A 15,707-nucleotide genomic window follows, 5' to 3' on the forward strand; every position below is an offset into this window, starting at 1 on the left:
TACTTGCTTCCTACACTAACCTTCCTGATCACTACAGTAACCTACTTGATTCCTACACTGATCTACATGATTCCTACACTGACCTACCTGACCACTGCACTGACCTACCTGATTCCTACACTAACCTACCTGATCCCTACACTGACCTACTACACTAACTTACCTGATTCCTATACTTACCTACCTGATCCCTACACTGACCTACTTGATTCATACACTGACCTACCTGACCCCTACACTAACCACTACACTAACTTACCTGATTCCTATACTTACCTACCTGATCCCTACACTGACCTACCTGACCACTACACTAACCTACCTGACCCCTACACTGACCTACTACACTAACTTACCTGATTCCTATACTTACCTACCTGATCCCTACACTGACCTACCTGACCACTACACTAACCTACCTGATTCCTACACTGACCTACCTGACCACTACACTAACCTACCCGATTCCTATACTGACCTACCTGACCACTACACTGACCTACTTGATTCCTACATTAACCTACCTGACCACTACAGTAACCTACCTGATTCCTACACTGACCTACCTGACCACTGCACTGACCTGCCTGATTCCTACACTAATCTACCTGATTCCCACACTGACCCACCTGACCACTACACTAACCTACCTGAATTCCTACACTGACCTACTTGACCACTACACTAACCTACCTGATTCCTATACTGACCTACTTGATTCCTATACTAACCTACCTGATTCCTACACTGACCTACCTGATCACTACACTAAGCTACCCAATTCCTATACTGACCTACCTGATCCCTACACTAACCTACCTGCGTTATACACTGATCTTCCTGATTCCTACTTCCTGCACTACTCACACTACCCCCCACCCCTCACCCCCACGTGTACAATGTATATTTGTGGATTTTACTTACCTCTCCATGGCCTCTATGATCATCCATCTGATCAGGGCTGTCATGAGGTAACGTGGCAGAGCCTGACGTAAGAGGAGTGGCTTACCAGGTAGCTGGCATGGCACAGGTTCACCAGAGGCAGAGAAGTGTTAGCCGGTTTTCACCAGGGCCTCAGATGGTGGGGATGGACTTGGCTGCTTGCTAACACCAGGTCGGGATCCTCCAGATTCCTTGGGTGAGCCAGGAGCAGGTCCAGGACCAATAGCCGGTAGCAGGTAAACAGATCAGGACAAGGCAGGAGAATAGTCAGGACAAGCCAAGGTCAGGGCGGGCAGCAGGTAATCAGAATCCAAAGACAAGCTGGGTCAGGTAAACAGGAACAGCAGATGAAGACAAGCCGGGTCGGGTACACAGGAACAGCAGATATAAACAGGCACAGGGTACAGGAGAGCTGATGATCACACAACAATTACTCACTGGCTTTAAATAGGCCGTTTGGTGCCAAAAGTGGATTGCGTGCGCATGCGCGTTCGTGTCAACGCAAGATAGCCGCAAACTACCCAAGGTAGCCTCAGCGCATGTGCATGCGCATAGGCGTTCGCCGGTTAGCAACGCCAGTGCGCCTGCGCAGGGTATTGAGTCCCTGACAAGGGCTCTCCCCAGCACCGGGTACTGTTCTAAAGTCCTGATACCCAGCCACTCCTCGGTATCCCCTGGCCCACCGACAGCCGCCGTATGCTCTGCACCGAGCGCCTCCCCTCCGCCATACTCACACACACAGGCCGGCAGCACCAGGGAGGTTACGGGGGACAGGCTGCACCACAGGAGTCCCTGGGAGGTAACTGGAGAAACACCCGGGATATGCCTCATCTAAAAGGGGCAGGGGGCAGGGGGCCGGGGGGAGGCACTTGCCAGCAATACATAGCACACTTGGGATGGCACTGTAATCATTTTGCACCCCCCATGCTACACCACTGCCTGCGGGGCCCCTTTCATGGCCGGGCCCTCAGACCACAGCTGAACTGACAGACTGGTCAGTCCGCCCCTGCCACTAGGAGAAGTGACAGGAGTTGTGTTTGATTTTCCTCCCAATTGGTGGTGCCTGCATAGTTCCAGGGCCAATGACAGGTGACAGAGCCAGGTGAATACCACCAATGACCTTTATGGCTGTTTCTAAGGGTGGAATTCTAACCACCAAAGTAAGGGGTGTGGGGCATTCTTTCTACTAGCCACCAATGTAAGGGGCATTTTTCCTACTGGCCTTCAATAAATTGGTTCCCCAAGATATTTTAAAGCCCCTTTCAGGCAATTGTTAATGGGAAACACAAAACCGAGACTACCACCCTCCTGGGCCCTTCTCAGTTTATTGGCGGCCCGCAGGGTTCTATTGAAAGCTTGGACCTCCCCAGAAACTCCTGACATCACTACCGTCCAATGGGATTTAAAATCCCTTTTGTATATGGAGAGATTAGACACTATAATTCAAAACTTCCAGTCCACCAATTTTTTTAACAGTTGGAGACCCTTTATGGAGTCAACCTTTTCAGATCCATAACTACAGCTGTTGTTGACCTTTTCCAATTCATGGAATGGTATGCCAAGGCGGACCTGCCAAACTCACTACGGAGACCCGGGATTTGCCCCCTCTACTACTTCTTCAGGACCCTGATCAGACATTTCCTTCTTTCTCAATATAACTGAGGTTACCTATGGTTAACAAGCTAGGCCCTAGGCTGTTATAGCTACGTATTTCAGTTTTCCTATTACTTATTGTTTCTTTTATTTAGCTACTGGCCGGACATTCCCTCACTATCCACATTTCCGAAGGACTACGACTATGTTAGTAAGAGTCTGCATTACGATGTGTTAATACCATTCCTTGTAGTTCATGTAATTATTATTTATTAACTGCTCAAAAAAATTAAAGGAACACTTTGAAAACACATCAGATCTCAACTGGGAAAAATCTCATGCCAGATATCTATACTGGTATAGACTGAGTAATGTGTTAGGATCTATACTGGTATGGACTGGGTAATGTGTTAGGATCTATACTGGTATGGACTGGGTAATGTGTTAGGATCTATATTGGTATGGACTGGGTAATGTGTTAGGATCTATACTGTTATGGACTGAGTAATGTGTTAGGATCTATACTGGTATAGACTGGGTAATGTGTTAGGATCTATACTGGTATGGACTGGGTATATTGTTAGGATCTATATTGGTATGGACTGGGTAATGTGTTAGGATCTATACTGGTATGGACTGGGTAATGTGTTAGGATCTATACTGTTATGGACTGAGTAATGTGTTAGGATCTATACTGGTATAGACTGGGTAATGTGTTAGGATCTATACTGGTATGGACTGGGTATATTGTTAGGATCTATATTGGTATGGACTGGGTAATGTGTTAGGATCTATACTGGTATGGTCTGGGTAATGTGTTAGGATCTATACTGGTATGGTCTGGGTAATGTGTTAGGATCTATACTGGTATGGACTGGGTAATGTGTTAGGATCTATATTGGTATGGACTGAGTAATGTGTTAGGATATATACTGGTATAGACTGGGTAATGTGTTAGGATCTCTACTGGTATAGACTGGGTAATGTGTTAGGATCTATAATGGTATGGACTGGGTAATGTGTTAGGATATATACTCGTATGGACTGGGTAATGTGTTAGGATCTATACTGGTATGAACTGGGTAATGTGTTAGGATCTATATTGGTATGGACTGGGTAATGTGTTAGGATCTATACTGGTATGGACTGGGTAATGTGTTAGGATCTATACTGGTATAGACTGGGTAATGTGTTAGGATCTATGCTGGTATGGACTGGGTAATGTGTTAGGTTCTATACTGGTATGGACTGGGTAACGTGTTAGGATCTATACTGGTATGGACTGGGTAATGTGTTAGGATCTATACTGGTATGGACTGGGTAATGTGTTAAGATCTATACTGGTATGGACTGGGTAATGTGTTAGGCCCTATACTGGTATGCACTGGGTAATGTGTTAGGATCTATACTGGTATGGACTGGGTAATGTGTTAGGCTCTATACTGGTATGGACTGGGTAATGTGTTAGGATCTATACTGGTATGGACTCCTCTCTCTCTGGCCTCACGCCAGACGATCAGCTGTTCCGGTCCCAGCAAGTGTAAGGGAAGGCTCCATCACCAGCTCCTCCTATGCGTTGTGTCACCGACACATGACTTCTTTAGAGTGGAGCTAGATGACACAAAGCCGGAACTAAATAGCCAATGGCTCCTGTGTATATTTTACCATAGTGATGTCTTTCAACACTCGCTGTGATGATCAAAACTAGCAGTACCTCTATCAGGAAATTAAGACTAAAAAAAGATTACCTAAAGTGGAAATACCGTATTTTTCGCCGTATAACACGCACCGGCATATAAGACGCACCCAATTTTAAAGGAGGAAAATCTAGAAAAAAAAGATTCTGAACCAAATACTGCAGTAAAATATTTTATATCAACAGGTGAGGGTATAGGCATGGCACAGGTGAGGGTATAGGCATGGCACAGGTGAGGGTATAGGTATGGCACAGGTGGTGCTTTAGGCATGGCACAGGTGGTGCTTTAGGCATGGCACAGGTGGTGGTACAGGCATGGCACAGGTGGTGCTTTAGGCATGGCACAGGTGGTGGTACAGGCATGGCACAGGTGGTGGTACAGGCATGGCACAGGTGGTGCTTTAGGCATGGCACAGGTGGTGCTTTAGGCATGGCACAGGTTGGCTTCAATCACTTACCTGCTCTCCTGGGCTGCCTGCGAGACGTCCACGGCGCTGCTCCTCTCGTCCTCTTCTTCTGACGGCGGCGGGATTCCTGGAACCGTCCACGGCGCTGCTCCTCTCGTCCTCTTCTGTTTTCTTTGATGGCGGCTCTCTCGGTCCGGCTGGAAGGAGATCGGGCGGTGACAGTGCGTGACTGACGCATGCACCGGCACCGCCCCCATTGCAATGTCAGGACTCAGCAGGCAGCAGGCAAAATGTGTATTTGCCGTATAAGACGCACCAACTTTTCCCCCCCAGTTTTGGGGAAGAAAAAGTGCGTCTTATACGGCGAAAAATACGGTAATACTTATCCCCCATAACACCAGATAAAATATCATAAAAAGGGCATATCTATGCACAGCTATAAACATTGAATAAAAACGGACTATAAGGGAGCTGAGGTGATAAAAGTAAAAATATATAAATATATACTGTAAATAAAACATATATGGAAACAAATATAAGGATAACTGATGAGAGCAATAAAATAAAAGGCAGTGTGGTATCATACAAGAGGAATCAATAATTCAAAGTAGGAAACCCCAAGATAAAATGTTTAACAATATTGAAGGCAAGGCTGGATATCAACTGAGTATAAAAGATATAAAAGTGTAGGGCTAACAGAAAAAAAATAAATAAATATATATATATATATTATTAAAAGCCAGACACATTGGTGGAAGATTTTTTATATGTATTTGTTTTATGAGATTTGCTATTTCACTTTATTCCACACCTGAAAAGCGCACCGCCTTATTTTAAATGTATTTTTTTATCAAGCCCGTGAGTACTTGAATTGGTGGGGGCTGCAATTCGACCTTATAGGTGTTATTAGATCCCGCCCTAGCAGCACACCTTTCCCACTATCTAAATAGCATCAATCAAGACACCCGCCACACTGCCGGACCCAAAAAAAAAAAAAAAAAGCTCTCAGACAGGGATAATAGGAATAAATTCCAAAGAACTCATTGTTTACACAGTAGGCACATTGCTCAACACTGCCCCCCGGGTGATATTGGTAACATATGCCAAGACTCTATACTAACTTCTATACAAGACTGGAATTGTATGCCAACTGCAAAACCACTTGACATGCGCGCTGTGTTCATTGTCAGCCAGAAAAATGATGAGACTGACATAGTAGTAACCAGGGATTTTTTTCAGCAGGAACATTGGGGAACGCAGTTCCGGCACCTCCAGTCTGAATGTACGCAATGGCAAAGGGGTGCTGGGGTCAGTGGGGGGAGCTGAATGGCCTATTGATGCTGGCTGCTGGGGGATCTATTGTTGCTGGGTTGAATCTTTTGTTGCTGGAGGGCATTTTGTTGGGGGGGGGACTATTGTTGCAGTGGAGGATTTATTTCTGCTTGGGGAACTATTGTTGTTGGGGGGCTATTTTTTGGGGGGGGGTCGATTGTTGCAGGGGAGGATTTATGGGGGGGGGGCGATTGTTGCAGGGGAGGATTTATTGTTGCTGGGGGTCTATTGTTGCTGATTGCAGGGGATCTATTTTACAGTTTTTTCTATTGTTGCAGGGGAAGATTTATTGTTGCTGGGGGGGGATCTATTGTTGGGGGGGGTCTATTGTTTCTGATTCCACTGCTTTTCTAGTTATCATTAACAAATTCTATACAAATTACCTAGAACCACAACATGATACTTGGTTCTGTATTCTCTAAAGGGGGGGGGGGTGGGTACTGGGAGGTGGGTAGAGGGTGGAACCAAAGGACAGCGCTTGGAGGTGGTTAGGGGCCAGAGACAAGGGGTGACTCAGAAGAGGGGAGTACCTGCACCTATTCTCTGAGAAAAAAAGCCCTGGTAGTAACTAGTGATGGGCCTAACCCCCCCCCCCCCCCCCCAGTTCTGTTTGCACCAGAACTTCCAGAATTCATGGAAAAAGTTACAACCTGTGCCGGGCACCCTATTAAAGTCTATGGGACCTGGATTTGAAAAATCAAAACTCCCCATTTTGAAGGCTTATATGCAAGCTATTGGCCATAAAAAGTGGTATGGGGACCCGGGTACTGCCCTGGAGGACATGTATCAATGCAAAACACATTTTTTTAAAAGATTGTTTTTAAAGGAGCAGTGATTTTAATGATTCTTAAAGTGAAGCAATAAACATGAAAAATTCCATTCAATATAGTGCCTGGGGGATTCCCTTAGTCTGACTGTAAAGTGGCGCATGTGTAACATGTATAGAACCTGCTGCAGCAAAACTGACATTTATAAAGAATACAAAATGGCATTTAAAAAATTTTGCCCACTGCAAGCCATTGCCGGCAAAACAAAAATTGGTCTAGTATTAATTTTAAGGGGAAAACCATGCCAAAATTACATTTAAAAATGGCGTGGGGTCCCCCAAAATCCATATTCTCCCAAAATCCATACCAGACCCTTATCCAAGCATGCAGCCTGGCAGCGAGTGCCCCCCTCTCTTGAACCATACCCATATTGATGGGGACAAGGGCCTATTCCTGACAATCCTGGGCAGTGACTGTGGGAGTCTGCGGGGAGGGGGCTTATGGGAATCTGGACAATTCCTTTATTAAAAATAAAAAACAATGTCCCTTGATGTAGATCCATCAACAGTCACGGTGTCCACCACACTGTCAGACCAGTAAAAAAAAAAAAAAAAAAGCTCCTAGGGATTCAATTGGCCGACTCACTACTCCACCTCTATGATCTTAACTTCTGTGCCTTTCAAAGACATTTCCCCCAACTACTAAGTCAAATGGGCAGATATGGCCTTTCCAAAAGAGGAAGAATTGGCTCTTTCAAAATGTTGATATTGCCCAAACTCTTATATTTATTTGGCTCAATAACAATTCCTATACCCCTTACCTTCTTCACCTCAAAACAAAAATACTGTAAATATTGAGATTTTATGGGATGCAAAGCCACCCAGATGTGCCACGCCATAACCAAGGAGGAGTAAGTCTTCCTCACATCCAAACCTACTATTATTCTTCCACCCTGGACCAATTATACTACTGGTGGCACCCAACTCCTAATACGATTTGGTCTATCATGGAACCATCCTGCTACCAACCCAATACTTTATTTGACATTATCCTGCTAACAACTGCAGCCCCCCCCCCCAACACAATAACTACACCCCCCATCAATCACAGCATCATTGACAGTTTGGAAGAAGTTCACCCATCATTAAAATCACTGCTCCTGTAAAAACTTTTTTAAAGAAACAAATTCAATTGGTAGATTTCCCCCAGGGCAGTACCTTGGCCCCCATACCCCTATTATGGCCAATAACTTGCATATAAGCCTTCAAAATGGAGACTTTCCTTGTTTGGCTCCCATAGGCTTTAATAGGGTTCACTGCTCGGGTCAGAACTTTTTCCATGTTCGGGAGTTCTGGTGAGAACTGAACAGGGGGGTGTCCGGCCCATCACTAATTACTATTATCTCAGTTTCATCATGTATCTGACTGACAATTGATACCGCGTGCATTTCAAGTGGTTTTGCAGTTGGCATACAATTCCAGTCTCTTGTCTAGAAGTTAGCATAGAGTCTTGGCATATGTTACCAATATCACCCCAGGTGTGGTGGTAAGGAATGTGTCTACTAAGTAAACAATGAGTTCTTGGGAATGTATTCCTATTGTTATTATTATTTTAACTATTAGTTTTTATTGGAAAAAGAAATGTGTTTTGTAAGAATATTTAATAATAAATATCTCGCGCTCGTACTTAATTATATCAGAATATTTATACTGCTCTGAATATAGCAGTGTATTTATGGTTAATAAGCAAAGATCTGTGAAAAAGGAGAGTCTTCACCTATTGCCATAAATCAATGTCTTGAATTCTTTTTAATTGATTAATTTCTTTTTAAAAGCATATACCAATCTTAGTGATTTCAGTCTACAGTGTGGAATATATATAAAAATATTTATTCTCAAGACATGCAAACACGATATATGATCAAACAAGAAATGACACAAAAATAACTCTACATAAAAATACTAACTTCAAATAATCAATGCAATGTGATGTTTAGCTCCATAATGAAAGTGAAACTGAAACAAAATGAAACAAAGTGAAATGAAACAAAGTGAAAGTAAAACTAAGCAAGATTACCATTTCTTCCCAGGTATAGTATAAGCCATAAATTAATGTTCTATATAAACAGACTACAATGGTCTGCGAATCACATAGCCCAAAGTCATTCCACTGCAGAAGGAATGAGAATAAGCCATGCAAAATGGAAGACTTAAAATTGCAAATAATGCACTGAATCTGATATTAATAAAAATGTATAAAAACAAAAATCAGCTTTTTAGAGAAAAATATACCATGGCTTATACGGCTGGGATTGTAATCTCATTACCCTTAAATATGCAATATAAAACATATAAGGAAAGAATAAACAATTGTTGAATAAAATCAAATAATACAGCAAGGCATAATTACCACACTTAAGATGGTGTTACCAGAGTCCTAAGATGGATGCCAGTGAGGGAGGAGTTTCCTCCGAGTTTCAGATGAATGATGTGGATCAGGGAGTATGTCTGCATGAGTCTATTGAAAAATGTAATAGCGTGTGTGGTGTAAGTGTGAGGTGTGTTGTCAGTAGTGTAAAGTGATGTTTTCTCTCTCATCTGGGTTGGTCTTTTATATGGTAAGAACAAAGAGCTATAAAAATTACCATAAGTAAAACCCAGAGGGATGAAACATTATCCCTATTGGATGGGATATTCTATACCTAAACTAGTGAGGTCAGAGACACACCTCTTTTTATAATTAACCCCATATTTGGTCTAATAAAATTAAGGATGATTTCTCTATATGTGAGATTAATCATATAACACAACATAAAACTTTCTCCAGACTCCCAGTACATACATAAATGTCCACCTGTATTTCCATTATTCATCTTGGCAAGTAATGCCATTTCAATAATTATATTATTTAACACAATATAATATTTTTATATTGGAATATCTCAAATTATCTCAAGACTGCACCTGGTATTTCGTCTCCAGAGGGCAGTATTGTACCGTTCATTAGATTTTGTATTTAATATAATTAAAACAATTTGTTATCTGATGACCTATTGACCTGTCGGCTAGTGAAAAGCAATTACTTATTTGACCATGCCAAAGGGCTGTCAGATATAGTCTAGGTTTGGGAATATTTACGACACCTACTTCTCTGAAATGAGGTAATTAGTGACGAGATACATATGTCCTTACACTTATTAGAAAAAGAATTCTAAGTAAGATTATTACTGAGAATATAAACCCAAAATGTGATATAACATTCCTAAATATATATGTATATGCCTTACATAATATAATGACATAATTATGGCTAATATCTTCTCACATATGATAATGTATCTATAAAAACTTATATGGTTCATCTTTAAATGTCTGCTAGAATATACTGGGGTATTGTCCATTGTTATATACTTATAGACAAACTGAGATATCCCCCCTTAACATAGCGTCAGACTGACTAAGTTTTATCTGATCGAGATGTCAAAAGAAATCTTATTTATGACAAAAGAAAATAGAAATGTCTGCTGAAAGTATAGGACCCTATTGTTGAAATTCTATGCTCTCTTGTAAGCTTGTACGAGACATTTTGTTTAACAAATATATATGAACTTTGTTTGACCTTAGAAACAACATGGAAGCCATTCAGAATCTCTTATGCATTATATGAATACATGGCTTTTAAAATCACTTTTCTTTTTACCTATTATTATTTTAATCAACCCCCAATAACCCCGACATATCCCCCCCCTTTCTTCCAGGTAGACAAGTGAGCAACTTAGGCCTATCTGGAAAGAAAGCTTTTTAAGGAGTAGTAAAAGGGAAAAAAAAAAAATGTCTTGTTCTCTTTTTTTTTAAGAGAATAGTTCATATTGGGAATTGTTCATAACTTTTAAGTAAAGCGATAAAAAAAATTGAGAAAAAAAAAATCAGTTCAAAATGTCAGTTCGTAGCGACTTTGCTTAGCGTTAGCTGTGTCACAAACTGTTCCTTGTTCGTCTCTTTGACTTCTGATCTCCTAGTAAAGAAACTCAAATGTTCCTTGAAATCTGCATCTCCAGCTTGTAAAGTCTTGATGGAGACAGAAATTAACTGCTGCAATGGCATTGGCAACTACCATTCAAAGCGCAGTAAAACAATGTTGGCAATCAGGAATCCGAGAAATCGGTTTGGACGTTCAACCTTGGATGTTGGTTGAATAATGAATGGTTTCGGCATGGTCTAGAGTGTCATACACCCAGACTGAGGTTTGCTCACATGTGCAATGCACCATTCTCACATCTCCTTCAACTGAAAACAGGAGGTAATGCGATTCCTCTCAATGGATCTCCTCGGATCAAATGCACAAAGATCTGTTGAAACAAATCTTCCTCTCCGTCAACAAGAATCTGGAGCGTCTCGCAGCTTGATTCCTGAAGAGGGATCCAATTCAATGAGGTGTTCCATCCAGAGCTGGGCTTTAAGGAGAGATGACCCATCCGATCGCTGTGTCTTTGGCAAACATCATCGTCTGTACCAATCAGTGACCTGGCATGGAAGGTTAATCTCTTCCTATTGGATGAAACATATAGTATGAATATACATTCTTATCAATTGACATTTCAATGCGATGTTGGTACCCTAAGCTTTCTCAGAGTTCTCCTTTAATCCACCGTGTGATCAGTCCTTTTATGACACCAGGGAAGGTGAGACTATATATGCGACCTTTCCTTGGGCGACTGACTTCTGGGGCTTATTAACATGGAATGTATTTATCGCCACGGATACCACACATTGGACAATAATACAATGATACAATATGTTGTTAAAATTTACCTACTACTTAGGAGAAAAAAATATAATATCTCCCCCTTTGGGGCATCAATGCAATTTACTGTAGGCAATAAAACTACCTGGCAGTGAGGATTCCTTCTTGGTTACCGTATACAACCTTTAACCTCTTGACTGCATTACGTCATTAGGGTTTGATCCTCCTTGGTATCACCGTCATTGGCGATTTTTCAAAATGTGCCCGCTTTAAGCGACCTGTTTGAGTCAGAGGGATGAATTGACCACTGAAAAATAGGAGGGTAGTTAGTATCTAACAACCAAGATTCCCCCCTGACAGGGATTTCAGGATCCTCAATGCTGTGACCTGGGATAAAAGGGTGTTAGAACCTCTGCATCCTATGCCTCTATTCAGTGTATCCCTTCTGATTCCTTACCACTTGGGCATTTAAGGATTTTGTGGCCTTTGGCTGGCTACAGGATTTGTTCCTAGAGATGGATTTTATTTTAGTTCTGGGCTGCAGTGCCCTGAGTGAACCAATTGATCAGCTGATCAATTTGGCTTTTATTCTGTTGAAACTTTTTAGAGTTGGATTATTGGCTCCGCCTCCTGCGGTGCCTATGTCTCTCGGGTTCAGACCTATGGGACAGATCCCCATTAGAACCAGTTACTCGGTTCTGGCGTGAGGTCTGGGCCTTAATGTCACTTGATCTTCCCGAGGATTTTGGGGAACCCTAGGATGGGGCAAATCCCTATTTATTTGTGGGTGTCCCCCCCCCTTGTTAATGGGATGTCCGGTGTCCTCCTTAAGGTATCCGGTGTTCCCTTTGGGGCCTAGGTGGCATATCTTGCTCCTTTGCCAAACTTATTATTATGTACATGGGCAATGCCTCAAAGCATAGGGATTTAAATTACAGGTGGTTGTACTCAGCTCCTTCATTGAAGGGTGTTAGGCACTTTTGAGTACAGCAAAAAAAATGATGGGGCCTTGGTGCTGTCTACATTTTAAATTGTAGATAACAGCTCTAGCAGCAGTAAGGTTTTTATGTGGGCTGCATTTTAATTGACATCCTGCAGGCACAACACAGACAGTTGTTTTCATAGGCCTCAAGATGATCAATAATGTTTAAGGACCACTTTCATAACAAAATCAGGACAGTACTCTTTTTAAAACTTTGTTAAAAAAAAAAACTGGAGGTGCATGGTGTCTTTTTAGGGGTGCTAGTCTTTTTGCAATGACCTGATACGACTCATACCTATTTATGCATGGCTGCCCAATTTCTGCCCTCCTATATTAGGAATGTGGCTGGGGTAGGACATGGACTCTTTGCCTGATTCCCCCCCTTGTCTGGGTCATAACCAACAGACTGGGAGTCATATTTAATGTAGGACTAATTAAGCATTACCCTTTTGCATGGACACCATGACCTTATGGAACTCTATGTATTTACTGATGAGTTCCTGTCATGAATTAACTGTTACATTTTTATTTATTTTTATTTTTTTCAAAATTTTCCACTGCTGATTACTCGGCAACTTTTGCTAGAAAAACATTTTTCCTTGCTCAAAACTTCCTAATTATTGCATTAATCATTAACATTTCTCTTCCACATGATTACTTTCATTATAGCTTTCTTGATAAAACTTCTGCCACTGTTCTACTTTATTTTTCAGTTTCACGCTATATTCTCTTAACTTATGTGTCCCAATAGAGGTTACTTTCACCTGCTCAAGGAGGTTCCTAATCTCATTCTCTCATTTATTTGGAGTGGAGATTGAAACTTTACTAAACGCCTTTTTGCTGAGCCTTGTGGTGCAGTTCCTCACACAGACATAGTAAGATTGGCCATGATTCTAAAAGTATGTGACCACACTTCCTGACGTCTTTTGGTGTTAGATAAGCTTATTGGTGAGTTCATACATACAGGTTGTCCTCTACCCATGTCAGATGCCCTTTATTGGCCTGACTTTCTGAGGATTTTGATATATGACTCTAACCAGCATTTACATATTCCACCATTTCAGACTCAGAGAGGTGTTTCCACACATTTATGATCTGTGCCAAATCTACTGGGGTTGTGGCATTACCACTAGGGACTGACACCTTGCCAGAGTTGGCAGCGTGAACATTACCTGCTATAAACATTTTTAATTAAGGCATTTCTATCACATTCACAATTAATAAAAAAAAATTTTCAAAAAAAAAAAAAAAAAATTTTTTTTTTTTAAAGTTTTTTTTAAAGTTATTGATTATGTCACCTGATCAATATTTATGATTGGCATATGTAAGAAATCAATAATGATAATGATCTCACTGGGGCCTCCATTATATGTAAGAATATTTAATAATAAATATCTTGCGCTCGTACTTATGTCAGAATATTTATACTGCTCTGAATATAGCAGTGTATTTATTTATGGTTAATAAGCAAAGATCTGTGAAAAAGGAGAGTCTTCACCTATTACCATAAATCAATGTCGTGAATTCTTTTTAATTGATTAATTTCTTTTTAAAAGCATATACCAATCTTAGTGAGTACAGTCTACAGCGTGGAATATATATAAAAATATTTATTCTCAAGACATGCAAACACGATATATGATCAAACAAGAAGTGACACAAAAAGATAACTCTACAGAAAAATACTAACTTCAAATAATCAATGCAATGTGATGTTTAGCTCAATAATGAAAGTGAAAGTAAAACAAAGTGAAAGTAAAACGAAAGTAAAACGAAAGCAAGATTACCATTTCTTCCCAGGTATAGTATAAGCCATAAATTAATGTTCTATATAAACAGACTACAATGGTCTGCCCAAAGTCATTCCACTGCAGAAGGAATGAGAATAAGCCATGCAAAACGGAAGACTTAAAATTGCAAATAATGCACTGAATCTGATATTAATAAAAATGTATAAAACAAAAATCAGCTTTTTAGAGAAAAATCTACTATGGCTTATACGGCTAGGATTGTAATCTCATTACCCTTAAATATGCAATATAAAACATATAAGGAAAGAATAAACAATTGTTGAATAAAATCAAATAATACAGCAAGGCATAATTACCACACTTAAGATGGTGTTACCAGAGTCCTAAGATGGATGCCAGTGAGGGAGGAGTTTCCTCCGAGTTTCAGATGAATGATGTGGATCAGGGAGTATGTCTGCATGAGTCTATTGAAAAATGTAATAGCGTGTGTGGTGTAAGTGTGAGGTGTGTTGTCAGTAGTGTAAAGTGTTCCTCTCTCTCATCTGGGTTGGTCTTTTATATGGTAAGAACAAAGAGCTATAAAAATTACCATAAGTAAAACCCAGAGGGATGAAACATTATCCCTATTGGATGGGATATTCTATACCTAAACTAGTGAGGTCAGAGACACACCTCTTTTGATAATTAACCCCATACTGGATAATAAATTTAAGGATGATTCCTCTATATGTGAGATCAATCATATAACACAACATAAAACTTTCTCCAGACTATCAGTACATACATAAATGTCCACCTGTATTTCCATTATTCATCTTGGCAGGTAATGCCATTTTAATAATTATATTATTTAAGACAATATAATATTTTTATATGGAAAATCTGAAATTATCTCAAGACTGCACCTGGTATTTCGCCTCCAGAGGGCAGTATCGTACCGTTCATTAGATTTTGTATTTAACATAATTTGAAACAATTACCCATCCTTCTTATCTCATGACCTCTTGACCTCTAGCTAGTGAATAGCCATTACTTATTTGGATTGTGACATAGGGCTGTCAGACATAGTCTAGGTTTGGGAATATTTACGACACCTTGAGCACTTAGACTAGACCTCTCTGAAATGAGGTAACTAGTGACGAGATACATATGTCCTTACACTTATTAGAAAAAGAATTCTAAGTAAGATTATTACTATGAAAATATAAACCCAAAATGTGATACAATATTCCTAAATATATATGTATATGGCTTACATAATATAATAACATAATTATAGCTAATATCTTCTCACATATAATAATGTATCTATGAAAACTTATATGGTTCATCTTTAAATGTATGCTGAAAAACACTGAGCCATTGTCTATTGTTAAATACTCATAGACAGACTGACACTACCATCCCCTTAACTTCTGTTATCTGATAGAGGTGTCAATGTATAAGCTTATTTATGACAAAAGAAAATAGAAATGTCTGCTGAAAGTATAGGAC

This window comes from Pelophylax lessonae, assembly GCF_965119305.1.
Source record: "Pelophylax lessonae genome assembly, chromosome: 1".
Lineage (NCBI taxonomy): Eukaryota > Metazoa > Chordata > Amphibia > Anura > Ranidae > Pelophylax > Pelophylax lessonae.